We start from the raw sequence: 14152 nt of genomic DNA, 5'->3' as shown, positions 1-14152 counted from the left end.
TCAGTTCTGTGGGTTCTCACTCATTCAAACCATGACTAGGCCTGTTATTGTGAAAGCAACTAACTGGCCCACCCACCTTTCAAGGCAGGCAGCTTCCCTTTGCTTGAGTGGGGTAGGACCTCCCACAATGGGAAGTTGGGGAAAGGCTCCAGACTCTAGAAGACTTCGATTAAAATAGTGCATGCTTTTTGCTTCTGTGACCCAGAATCATGGAAAGAAAGAAACTGGTGGAGGCGTGGAACAAGAAGAGATGGGTGGGAGGTAACTGGGATCAGAGTCAGATGCTCAAGCACATGGGTGGGTGGTGTAGAGGTATGGTATTGGTATATGCATGTACTTATTTGACATACATATATAAACTACAGAGCCAACCATACTGCAAGCATGGGATCTAAACTGCAATAACTAGACTTAAAAATGTCCCTGCCAAGGAAGCAGACTGGGGGGTGGGTGAAAGAGAACCAAGGGACATTGGTGGAGGGATATTTATGCTGGTGGTGGGATTGTTGGAACATTGTACTCCTGAAATTCAACTATGAGTAACTAGTAATTCATCATGCCTTAAAATTTGATAAAAATTTTGATAAAATTTTGATTTAAAAATGCAATAGAGAGGACGGGTTTAAAGTAGGGGTGAAGAGGAATCCAAATATAAACCTACTAGCACCTCCAACTTATTTTGATTGACTTGTTATAGATTAATAATATCATGGAATTTCAGGGGTTAGCTTTTTATCCATGGATGTGTATAATTTTCACCAACCCAACCACTGAAGTTCCAGGGCCATGTCAATATTCCAAAAGATTCCTGTGTTCATTCTTCCTCCCCCGTTTCCATTTCCCTCTAGTCTTCACTATAGTTTTCCATCAGCCAATGAGTTTGTTTTGTTGTTTCTTGCCGGTTAATTTGCTTTCATTAGTCATACTCCACATAGGAGGAGCCTTTTACTTTCCAAGTTATTTCACTGAGCATAATCCCCAAAGACCCATTCATTTTTTCCCCAAAAGGCATGATTTCATCATCTTTTTTTCATCATTTTAATGGCAGAAGAATATTCCATGGATTATATCTTTATCTTTCTTTCTTGCAGTGTTCATGATTTACCTCTGGCTGAATGCTCAGGAATATTATATGCAATGCTGTGGATCAAACACAGGTCAGCTGCCTATGAGGCAAGAACCCTACTTGCTGAACAGCTTTCTGGACCTAGCACATTTTCTTTATCTTGACCTCTGTGTGTGTGTGTGACACAGAGGTAGATGATGGTATTTCTTGGGTCTTATGAAAAGGCTACAGGGCACTGCATTAGGCATAAGATGGCATTAACTTCCAACCAGGGATTCAATTCTCTAGTTTATCCAATCTGAAAGGCTAAACCTGGGTGCCACAGGCTAGAACATTTTGTCTTAGGTGGGCCTTGTCAGATGTGATGATGTGATGGTGGCAGATGGCAGATAGCAGAGTATCTGTTTGTTGGTTGTCTGCCTCTTAAGAAAAAAGAGCCATACCATAAAGTATAAGAAAAGAACTAATGGTATTGCAGCACTGTTCACAAGAGCCAGAATCTGGAAACAACCAAGTCTGCAAGACCAGATGAGTGGATAAAAAAAGTGGTACATCTACACAGTGAAATACTATACAGCCACTAAGAAATAACAAGTCATGAAATTTTCTTATACATGGATGTACATGAAAAGTGTCATGCTGAGTGAAATGAGTCAGAGAGTAAGGGATAAACATAAAATGATTGACTCATTTGTGGGATATAAAAAACATAGATTGAGAATAATACACAAAGAAAATAGAAACAAGGGTCAGGAAGGCTGGTCCATGATAGAAAGATTGCCACAAGCAGAGGAGTGGTGGGAGTAGACTTAAGACAGAGAAGGGATCACTATGACAATGATGGTTGGAAATAATCACTCTGAACAGGAACTGGGTGCCTTGCATGTGACTTAGGCACAAGTCACCAGCACCACATACAGTTCCTCTTATTACCACCAGGGGCCACTGCTGAGCATTGACTCAGAAAGAGCCCTGAATTCTGGCAGATGGGGTCTAACCTCCCCTTTGCAAAGAAAAAAAGAAAACAGAACTAAGATTAGAATCCCAAGATTTCTAGGTTACTATTTAGGGAGGAGTAGCAGTCCCCCTCAATTCTTCATTTGTAAACTGAACACAAGCCTAGCACATAGCTGTGGAGCACTTGAGATATGACATTTTCAAAATGTAAGCTACCTGACTTTGTCCAGTTGGTACAAACACTGTAGCTTATCAATGCTTTTGGAGCACCAACAGTATGTTGAAATGACGAGATTTCTGGGTTAAATTCGTCTAGATGCAGAAATGAAGTTCTCCTGTACCGTTTTCTTCTCACTTAGAGGACACATGGGGTGTGTATTATATTTCCAATGGACAGCACTAGGCTGTACATAAGTTTTTGAACGTCTTTGGGGGACCACTCCTAGGGATCACCCATGGCTCTGTGCTCAGGAACCACATTTGCCAGTGCTTAGAGCCCCATATGCAGTGCTGGGATTCGAACCATTGCAACGGAAGCAAAAAAGACAAGTGCCTTAACCACTATTCTATTGCTCCAGCTCCATCCTTGATCTTAAGTGTTTCCCTGGCAACATCATGATAGCTTGGAGCTCTCATGTATCCCAATTTCTTTTCAAGAAGCCAGGAAAAAATGAACTAGAAAATGCTTGGCGAGACAGTTCAGCAGGGAAAGTGCAGGCAACCTCAGTTTGATCTGTGGCACCACATATTGTCCTCTGCAGGAGGATGGAGCTCTGAGCCAGGAGTAAGTTGGATGTGGGACTCAAACTAAAAAAAAGAAAAGAAATAAAATGGATTTGTGCTTATTTTAGTACCACAGGTCTAAAAGACCAAAAAGCCCTTCATGCTCTAATCAGCATCATTCAGTAAAAAAGCAGAAACATTTCTGGGGGAGGAAACTTGATACTGCTGGTAGGATTGGGGCTAGAACATTATATATCTAAAACTCAGTTATCAAGTTATCACTTAACCTTCTAAATACATATACATATGTATTATACATAAATATACATAAATACATATACATATGTGTTCTAATATATATTAGAAATATATATTTAAGATAATATATCATATATTAATTATAATATATATTTAATATATAGTAAAATATTTTCAAGCCAAACCATCAAGTCATTTTGGGAAAGAGAAGTACAAAGTTCCTAAGTGTAAGGAATTCCGAGCCATTTCTTCTTCGAACAAAATAAAACTTTTCTTTTAAAAAGAAAGAAAGCAACAACAACAGAAATTTCTTCTGTGGTTCGAGCCCACCCTACCTCGACACTCTGAACTGACCGAAGTCTTGAGGGGGGGTGCGGACCTCCGTCTGGGAAGCCCAGGTGGTGAGCTCTAAAAGGAGCCCCCTTTCCATCTTTCTGTTTCAATAGGAGGCTCCTGAGTTCCTAATTGCCACATGTCCCCTTTTGTTTGGAGGATCTCACCTTTGCTCCCACCTCTTCAAGTTCTCAAGGCTCTGGGAGTAGATTGGATCCAATGAAAAGGCCCGAGTCAGCCTTTCTCTCTGTGTGTCGGAGCCCCGCAGAGCTCCCGTACACAGGTGCCCCCATACATACTTGTCCTGTTGAATAGTTGAGTAATCAGAAGTGGGGCCCGGCCCTCCTCCTGCAGCCAAGCTGGCTCCTGCTGCTGCTCTCAGTGTGAAAAGCTCTTTTAGACGCACTGCTTTGAAAATGAACTAGGGAAGAAAGCCGGCTCCGGGCCTTTGGGGGCTGGGGGAGATGGCTGGGATGGAAACCAAGGAACACACAAGGAAATGTGGTCAGAGATCACTTGGGAGCTGGCGCAATTCTGAAAATTCCCAGTTGCTGTCTCGGAACTGGAAGTGAGTGGAGGTAAATGGGGCTGGATCACTAGTATCATCATCATCATCATCATCATTATTATTATTATTATTATTATTATTATTATTATTATTATTATTGCAAACATCATGGTTTCTCTCTGCTGACCCTGTATGAGCATGCCAAGGAACTCGGCTTCCTTGGGTCGGGTAACACCTTTTTCCACTTTCATATTCCCTCTAAGAAACAACGCTAACAGTCCTTGGCTGTCAGATGACAAATGCCTTACTTTGTGTCACTAACCAGGCAGCCGCTTCCAGAGGCCGGATACACCCTGTTCCCCCAACACACTCTCCAGCAGAACCCACAGAAGCTATAAAACTTCTCCAGGACTTTACTGGCCTATTCAGCCTCCACGTAGGGTGCGTTTCAACCACCATCTCCTTGAAAGAGTCTGCTTAGAGCATGGTGCTCGCCTCTAACTTCCACCCCACCCCAATAAACAGGAGCTAGAGGCCAGTTCCTGTCTGGGGTGTGGTAAGGAAATTGGAGACCCAGAGAACTGTTTCTGAGTACAGTAATTTGTCAATTAGCATCCTCCATAGGTTCTTGGAACTGGCAAGTTTGAGCGAAACCTACAGAAATAAAGAATGAAATGTATGGAGACCAGGTCCTCCAATGTGTGGTTTCATTCACTGCACACACCAGCAGTTCTTTTTTTTCATCAATGTTCTAAATGAAATGACATTGAGTCTGCCCCATTACTGGCAGACCTGCTGTACAGTGGCGCGTCTCTTGAGTCTAAGATAAGGAAATTCCTGTGTGCATGCTCCTAGGGTCAGAATGAACCTGTTCAGCTGTTCGGTGGTTTCTGGAAGTTCAGAAGGCCCCCTTTTTGATTTAATGAGCTCCCACCAGCTTACACAGCCCCCAGCAGGTGGAAAGTACAACAGATACTCAACTAGCTCCCCGGTGGGGGGGGGGACCAGCTGAAATGCTTCTGGGCCAAGTGTGGTCTCTTTCCTGTTCACAGAAAGCAAATTGGATAGAATACCCAAGTCCCTCAGTGGACCAGGATTGGACAAAGGCAGTTGTTTTTCTCCTGTGGTCAAGGGGATGTTTCATTGTGTCATGGAGGAAGTACCATGGTGTTTGTGTCACTTAAATTATTCCCACAGATCGATCTAGGGTGCAGCTTGGTGAAGTTGCAGGCTAATAGATTGCTTTTCTTCTCTAAGCACATTATATAAAATCGGGAAAGTGCTTTTGCTAACAACAGGGTCCATCCTTTCACTGTGATTGTGAAAAAGCAGAAGCCCAGCAAAACAACACAAAGTTGGGGCCGAAGAGATAGCATGGAGGTAAGGCGTTTGCCTTTCATGCAGGTCGTCATTGGTTCGAATCCTGGCATCCCATATGGTCCCCCGTGCCTGCCAGGAGCGATTTCTGAACATGGAGCCAGGAGTAACCCCTGAGTACTGCTGGTCTGACCCAGAAACCAAAAAGAAAAAAGTTGCTTATTTCCCAGCAAGCTGGTGTTCAGGCCAGGTGGGAACCCAGCTCTCCCGACTCAGCAAATACTTGACCCTCCACACCTCATCTCATTCCTAGGCAGTGGGGATACCTTAGTGAAGAAGGTGACCTTGGCTCTCTGCTGGCTCAAATCTTTCTGTCTCTACACAATATTCTTTCTTTTTCATTTTTTTGGGTGGGGGCTGTTTTGTGGCCACACCCAGCAGTGCCCAGGGCTCTCTCCTGGCTCTCCTCACAATAATTACTCCAGTAGTGATCGAACTGAGGTGAGCCATGTGCAAAGCAAGCAATTTACCTACTGCACTATTACTCTGCCTCCCCCTCTTTTTTTTTTTTTTTGGTTTTTGGGTCACACCCAGCAGCACTCAGGGGTTACTCCTGGCTCTATGCTCAGAAATCGCCCCTGGCAGGCACAGGGGATGCTGGGATTCGAACCACAGTCCTGCATGAAAGGCAAACGCCTTACCTCCCTGGCTCCCTTTTTATATACTATTTTAAATGGAACATTCACCACTAATTATTCCAACTCAGCCTGGCAGATTAACTGGCTCTCTGTTTCCACCAAGAATTAGAGATTTCTCTAACATTACTCCGATTGCCCTATGACTTTGGCCACTTTCTCAGTATGGGCATGCTTGTCAAACTGCAGCCTTCAGGCTAGAGAGATAGTACAAGACTTAACGTGTATGCATTGCACATAGCTGATCCTAGTTCACCCCCTAGTAGCCACACTTGACACCATCTGATCTAGAAATGGCCCAGATTCACAACTGAACCTCATAAAACTCCCAAGCCAACATTTTTCGGCTCTCTAGCTCTCAGACACTGTAACTGCATGACACCTCTGATTTTTAGTGCTGTCAGCCCAGTAGGATCATAGCAAATCTAATGGGAAAGTTTCATGGAAGACATCCAAGCTCAGTGAACCTAAACAATAACACAAAAGGCTCAATGAGCACCAACCAAACCAGTAAATCCTCAGACAATGACTTTAACAGCACCATTGAGAGATATAGCAATTATCACAGGTTGACTTTTATTGATCTAAGTTTTGATAATCCCATTTGCCTTTGTGTAGTACCAAACAATAGAAAGTGAATTTGTTTTTTCCTATAAGGAAGCAAGGCTAGGGTGGTTGGTGGGAAACCAGGAATATTGATGGAGGGAAGATTACATCAGTGGTGGAATTGGTGGGATTTAATGCCTGAAACAACTGTATTATGAATACGTTGGTAAATCATGATGTTACAATTTAAAAAAGAAGTTTGAAGTCCAGGCTTTGCATGTGTCTGGGTCTGGGTTTTGGATCTCAGTATCTAGCACTGCACAAAGGAATCACAAGCTTTTCGAGGATGAGGGAAATAGTTCAAGGTGTTAGAACCATGTGGGAGGACTGGGTTTGAGCCCTCGTACCACATGGTTCTTTGAGCGCCAGTAGAAGGAATCCCTGAGCAGATGGCTGAGGAAAGTCTCTTAGCTCTCACTGCAGCAGCGAAAAATTCTCTCAAAATAAATAGAGGAGGAGAAAGAGGTGTTGTTGAAGTTGGACTGAATTCAAATACAATTATTTAAAAACTCTTCCAAGGGGTGGTGGAGGTGGATATTTAAAAGCACATAAGGCCTGCTGTCATACTTATTATTGACACTAATGAAATTGATCATTTATATACTCCCAGGTCCATTGATTTATAAGGTAAGCAAAAGGTTTCAATCCCAATTCTGGTCTTCCTTATTTTGGTGGGTTTATTTGGTTGTGTTTGGGAAGGCACACTCTGCAGTGCTCAGGGGTTTACTCGTGGCTCTGAACTCAGAAATTACTCCTAGTGGTGCTTAGGAGATTATAGGGGATGACGGAGGATAACACCCTACCCACTGTACTATTGCTTCGGCCCCTAATTGTTTTGTGTATAGCCCTCACCAGTTATACTCCAAGCTTACACCTGGCTCTGTACTCAGGGATCTCTCCTGACATGTTCATACCTAGAATTCAATCCAGGCCTCCTATATACAAAGCAGGTGCTTAACCTGTGCTATCATTCTAGTCCCTCCATATATTAGCTGGAATGCTTTCTAGAAAATAAATCTGTCAAGGTCCAGAGATGTGGCTGAGTGTTAGAACACTTGTCTGGGTGACCACAGTTTCATCCCTACCACCTCCCCACAGGCCCAGTGTGATCCTAACACAACTTTTGTTCAGATTCCCGGCCCCTAGCACTACAAGTCAATAACTAAATATATGTGTAAGCACAGCAAGCAAGCGTGGGACCCCTGTTTTTCAAACAATAATGCCACCACCAAGTTTGGGGCCTACACCATTGCAGCAACAATAATGGGAAGGAAATAAAAAATACACCTGTACATCAATACATGAATGTATGCATGATGTTCCCCCTCATCGTTGGTCATCCTCGGGTTGATCTTGAAAGGAAATAAACTATCTTTATTTATTGCTTTTGCAAGAGTTAGCTCCCTAACACTTTCAATGGAGTCCAACAAGTTGATTTTTTTTTGTCTTAGTTCTTGTCCTTATTTTTTGTTTTGTTTTGGGGACACAACCGGTGGTACTCAGGGGTTACTCCTGGCTCTGCACTCAGAAATCAGTCCTGGCAGGCTCAGGGAACCAACAAGCATGGGATGCTGGGGATCAAACCTAGTTCAGCCACATAAAGGTAAACACCCTACCTGCTGTGATATCTCTCGGGTCCCTTGTACTTATTCTTTAAGGGACATTTTATAGTATTTAACAGGAGCAATTTAAACAATAATGCTCCATCACCTACTCAGTACCAAGCATGCTCTGGCCACTGGGCTTATAATTATGACTAAATCTTGAATAGGTCTCTCCCTTATGGCATTTATAATCTGGGCATATTTCTCTGTGGAATTGCTTCCCGCTGCCTTTTCTGTGGGTTGTTGGCTCCCTGAATGTCAAGATGTGGCCATCCATAGGGGAGCTTAGCAGATAAGCCACAATCATCAGTTCTCACCACGTTCCCCTGAGGCCCTTCAAGCTCACCCTTTGTAATATCCCTCCACCCTGTTAATCTGCACTGCACAGATTTTGTCTGACCAAGGTTTAGGGTGGAAGATGATCAAACAACAAGAGAACTCTCCTGCCTTGCCATTGTACTGCCCTTTTGGATCTCCCATGAATAGCCATCTTCAAATTACTCAAAAAAGCTAGCAGATTTTTTCCAAGAAATGCTGTATTCCAGTTATCCATGACCACCAGCACCAATGCCCTTACAGATGGGGGTTTGCTGTGCCTCCAAAGGGGAGCAGTACTGCTGAAGAGCAAAAACCTAAGCTGCAGGGTCAAGAAACTTGGCACAAACTGCAGCCTTTGGCTAACCTGCTGCCCAGGAGATATTTAGGAGAGAAGCAGGTTCCTTTTATTTCAGTTTGCCTGCCTTGGATCCCAACCATCACTGACATGGACTAGGTTGAAGAGGTTGCTGACTGCAATGAACAGGTGATCTTTTAATTATTTATTTTTGGGTTCTATGCAAACTTAGAGCATTATGGCAAGGTCAAAGCAACAGTCCACACAAAAGTTGGCTAAACATGTAAGAGATGGAAAATGTTGATGGGAGCAGCTAAATATAGTTGCACATATGGGTGGATTCCGGAAACTGCAAGGCAGTGAACCTGACCCTGAGGCCCAGCAAGATTCTGTACCACATTCTCTAACAGGTGGCTTTTGCATATTTAGAAAAGAATGTGGAGCCCAGACCCTATTGGGCTGAAAAAGGTTAAAGAGGAAACCTTTGAGCAACAACAGTCAAGGAAAGATACTTGGCACTGATGAGGAGGTATGTTCTTGTGCTCTGGTGTTCTTGTTTCTGTAATAACACCTGGAAAAGATTTTAAATATACAAGATCGTAAAAAATAATGAAACTAAACCTGTAGCACGAATTACCTACTGCCTTGTGGTTTGCCTCAAATCTCTCCATAGTCACAGAAGCTGCAGATGTCACACTGGATAAGCATGGTCATTTTATAAAATTGGGTATAATCAATAAAATAAATACTGGGACTGGAGAGATAGCATGGTGGTAAGGCGTTTGCCTCACATGCAGAAGGTCGGTGGTTGGAATCCCGGCATCCCATATGGTCCCCTGTGCCTGCCAGGAGCGATTTCTGAGCATAGAGCCAGGAGTAAGTAACCCCTGAGCACTGCCGGGTATGACCCAAAAACCAAAAAATAAAATAAAATAAAATAAAATAAAATATAAATACTATCTACATTGGTTTTTGGTTGAGTTTTAGCTGTCAGCCAGCCTGGGATATTTCTATTTTCTCAAGTCCACAGGCTTAAAAAGGCTTCTATAATAAGACAGTCTATTTAAATATGAATATAATTGGCCAATATATTTTCAACCTTTCCCCAATCTTATTTCTAGACCTCTGGAACACACAATTGTGACCACCTTCGTATCTTGCTTCTTTCCTGTGCCCCCATCCTTCAGTTGCCACCATACTCTACCAGGGGTCCTCAAAATTTTTAAACAGGAGGCCAGTTCACTGTCCTTCAGACTGTTGGAGGGCCAGATTATAGTAAAAACAAAAATTATGAACAAATTTTATGCACACTGCATATATCTTATTTAGAAGTGAAGAAACAAAATGGGAATAAATACAATATGTGGCCCACGGGCCGTAGTTTGAGGACCATTGCATAGCCCAGCAATGGCGAACCTATGGCACGTGAAGGCCTTGCAGCTGGCACTCGGGAAGGTCAACAATTAAGATATTTGGCATGGCAGGAGGCGAGTGTGCCAGTGTCTGCTTTGCAGCTCACCTAGCAATAGGGCTGGACTGGTCATTGGGAGGACATGCTGGCACTTTGAGGAAATTCTTTGGTTTTGTGCAGCAGTTTGGGCACTCGTATTCAAAAAGGTTAGCCATCACTACCATAGTCCCTCATGGTCACAGTTTTTACCTGAGGCCCCCTCTGGAATATCATGGGGACCTTTAAAAAGCCATAGCTCACCCCATTTGAGAAATGCTTACCTCAACCCAGATTCCTTAAATATTTCCATTCACAACTCCAGGCAAGAACTGCCAGCAACATCTCAGACCCAGGATGTAGTTGATTTTGAATTCATTTTTGGTTTGGGCACTCGGCAACCTTTTCCTGCAGCTGAAGTTTGGATGATGCACTCATTCAGTTAGGTGACCCCATATGAGGGTCACGAGCCACTGTTTAAAACAATAGGCCTTAGACTAGAGTGTGTTTCCCAGACGGAACTCTAATTGCTTCCTCCCTCCCAGAGCTGTGACACCCCTGCTCCAGATTTGCTGCTCTAATAGGCACCCTTCTTGACTAGAATGTTCCATGTTTCACAGATCATTTGAGTGCCCTAAACCGTGTTGACTGCCAGAATAATCTTGCCAATAAAATGCTGCAATGTGGCTGCATGGGAATGGTTAATCAGGGCTGTGCCTGGTTGACTGACTCTCCCCAGGGAACTGGTTAATGGTGGTGTCAAACTGCAGGAGAGACTGGGGCGATTCTAGAACTCCGACCTTGGGCTGATAAGCAGTCTTTGTCAAGGAAAGATGCAATAAAGAGAGTCTCTTGATCAAATTTGTTCATGACCCCAAAGCTGAGAGGGCTCGCCTGTTCAATTCTATACATATAAATAACACACAAACTCCTAACCTAAGCCTTTAACCTGAGACTAGGGGGTTTGAAGAACTGGAAGAATTGACCTGCTCACATTCCTGCTCTGAACTTCGGAAGTCTCTGCAAGTTGAAGATCCTTCATTCTTATCAACTTAATCTCAGCTCCAAAGAACCAGAGGAACTCACACTTCTATAGCCCCTCTGTTCTCACTCCAGGTAAGCCCTGTGAGAAAACAATAGTTGAGAGGTATCCATTTCATTCAAAGATCCTGGGAAAATGAAATTCTTCATAGAGATCATTTCTTGTTAAAGCTGTGCATACCAGACTCACTCTAGGGCTGAATGGAACACAATGCAATTTGAGCACAAATCTTAATGTTTTCACCATCCTTATTTGCTCAACAACAAGGCATTGCTCTCAGAAAATTCTTTAGGTCAATCCTGCCATTAATAATTCCATGAACTGAGAAGACTGACAAAGTAACGGAGTATGCAAAATTCTGGTTTCTTTAACACAGTTTTATAATTAGTGGCCTTGTGGTCCAAATGCCTTGATCTCTAAATTCAATTTAGAGATCACAACTCTCCTTTGTTTTTGTTTATTTTTATTTAATTGTGTTTAATTTGTCTTTTATTTCTTGGGTTTGGGACCACACCGTGCTCAGGGACTAGTCATGGCTCTGTACCGAGAAGGAACGCCGGTAGTGATTAGGGGGAACCATATGAGGTGCTGGTGATGGAACTGGACTGAGCTGCATGTAAGGCAAGCACCTTACCCCCTATATTATCTTTCCATACTGTCCTCCTTTGTTTTAGAAGATAGTTTAATTACTTTGATAAATCTGGAAATTTTGACCTACTCAATATGTAAGCAACTTATTCACTTGGGTGTTGCCAACTAGTTCATGAACGATACTCAAGCAAACCAAGGGGCATGGCACAGTACTTGGCTGTGAACTCTTGCTAAGAAAAGAGCAGATCTTATGAATAGTTCAAATGGGACTCACCCACTTCATCTCAGTCGCTTGAGTCACATGGACCAAAAAAAGTCCTTGAGTTTGAGGGACACAGGAATATGCGCTTTCCTCCTCCTCCTCCCCCTTCTCTTTGGACCTCCTTACTCAACAGGTGGTTATATTTTTATTTCTGTATCTTATCAGCACCTTATTTGCCATGGAATGAAGAAGGCAGTTGTTCAAACACTTTGTATATACTGATCAGTTACAAGGAAAGTTGGGCCTTAAAATACTCTGCCTGGAAAATACTTTCGACGTCCAAGAAGACGAGGTTGGCCTCAGTTTAAATTCTAGCTTACAACTGGGAAGGAAACCCCAGTGTATCCTGTTCTGAAACCAGAAAACCTAATAAACTTGGTAAATGCAAAACTTCATTCTCTTTTCAAGTCTCAGCGAAAAAATATGTAAAACACATGTACTGTGCCCATACCTGCTATATTTCTACCCTTTCCCTGTACTCCTTAGTTCTCAAAGTTTGGGGGCCCAGGATGGAGTGCAATTAGCACAGTATAAGACTTCCATGGGCAGAGTTGCTCCATTACCATATTGCTCAGCATGGCTGGGTGTGACCCCTCTACCCCCTACACAATTCTTTTTTAAAAAGTAAAGTCTATTTATCAAAAGACTCACATTTGCAGGTGACTATTACTAAGTTCTCCTGGATTTAACAGAGAATGGCTATAAGTGGTTAACATATTTAAATGATTGCTTATTTATTTGCATCATAATTCTTCCCCATGACATACTTTATGTAAGACTTCTCTTTCTTTCTTTCTTTCTTTCTTTCTTTCTTTTTTTTTCTTTCTTTCTTTCTTCTTTCTTTCTTTCTTTCTTTCTTTTCTTTCTTTCTTCTTTTCTTTCTTTCTCTTTCTTTCTTTCTTTCTTTCTTTCTTTCTTTTTCTTTCTTTCTTTCTTTCTTTCTTTTCTTTCTTTCTTTCTTTCTTTCTTTCTTTTCTTTCTTCTTTCTTTCTTTCTTTCTTTCTTTCTCTTTCTTTTCTTTCTTTCTTTCTTTCTCTTTCTTTCTTTCTTTTCTTCTTTCTTTCTTTCTTTCTTTTCTTTCTTTCTTTCTTTCTTTCTTTCTTTTTCTTTCTTTCTTTTTTCTTTCTTTCTTTCTTTCTTTCTTTCTTTTCTTCTTTTCTTTCTTTCTTTTTCTTTCCTTCCTTCCTTCCTTCCTTCCTTTCATCCTTCTTTCCTTCATTTCTTTCTTTCCTTTTTCTTTCATTATTTTGTTTTGAGACCACACCCAAAGGTGCACAGGGGTCATCTTTTAGCAGTGCTCAAGGGATTATATGGAATGTTGGCTACATGCAAGACAAGAGCCCCACCTGCAGTGCTATCTCTCTGACCCCCATATTATGTAAGTTTGCATAAAACTCTTAAGTGGATCCTCAAACAATCTGTGAGGATACCCCTATATATATTTTATATAATAAAGAATGAAAGCCATTATATTGAGTTTCAACAGAGGATAACAATTTGGGGTATTTAGAGTTCAAATGGTCTCTGTTTAGTTCCTTGCTTAAGTTACTTTGGTAAATTCATGCTAGGAAGCAAAAATCCACAATGTATAATCTGGGCAGATTCCAAGCAGTGCCCAAAGGAACCAAGAGGTTACTACAATTTTCAGCTAACCAGAAGACAGTTCAGTCCTAGAGTCAAAGGATTCCTTGTCATCTCAAGAAGGCCAGGACCATTCTGGTAGTGCATGAAGGTTTAAAATATGGGGATGTCAAACTATGTGGTGTCAATAATTAGGGTTAGATGTAGTAAACAAGACATGAACCTGAACCCCTGTGCTATCTTTCCAGTCCCCACAATGTATATGTCATTTTACTTATTTATATCTGTAGTGAGAAATTTTCTCCAAAGATATGTGAAGCCCCACTCTCTTATTTTGGTGCTCTCTTTTATTTGCATTGTTTTATTTAGGGAGGCCCCCCCTGAAATCACCCAGGATCACTCTGGTCTTCTTCATGAGATCATAGATAGTGTCTGAGTGAAATAAGTGTCAGCCACATGCAAGGCAAGCATCTTATCACCTATCCCTCTTTAGATATTATATTTTAATATATTTATTTATAGATATATTATAAAGTATATTTATATATT

Source organism: Suncus etruscus, chromosome X (assembly GCF_024139225.1).
Source record: "Suncus etruscus isolate mSunEtr1 chromosome X, mSunEtr1.pri.cur, whole genome shotgun sequence".
Lineage (NCBI taxonomy): Eukaryota > Metazoa > Chordata > Mammalia > Eulipotyphla > Soricidae > Suncus > Suncus etruscus.
Note: the sequence above shows the minus strand (reverse complement) of the source record.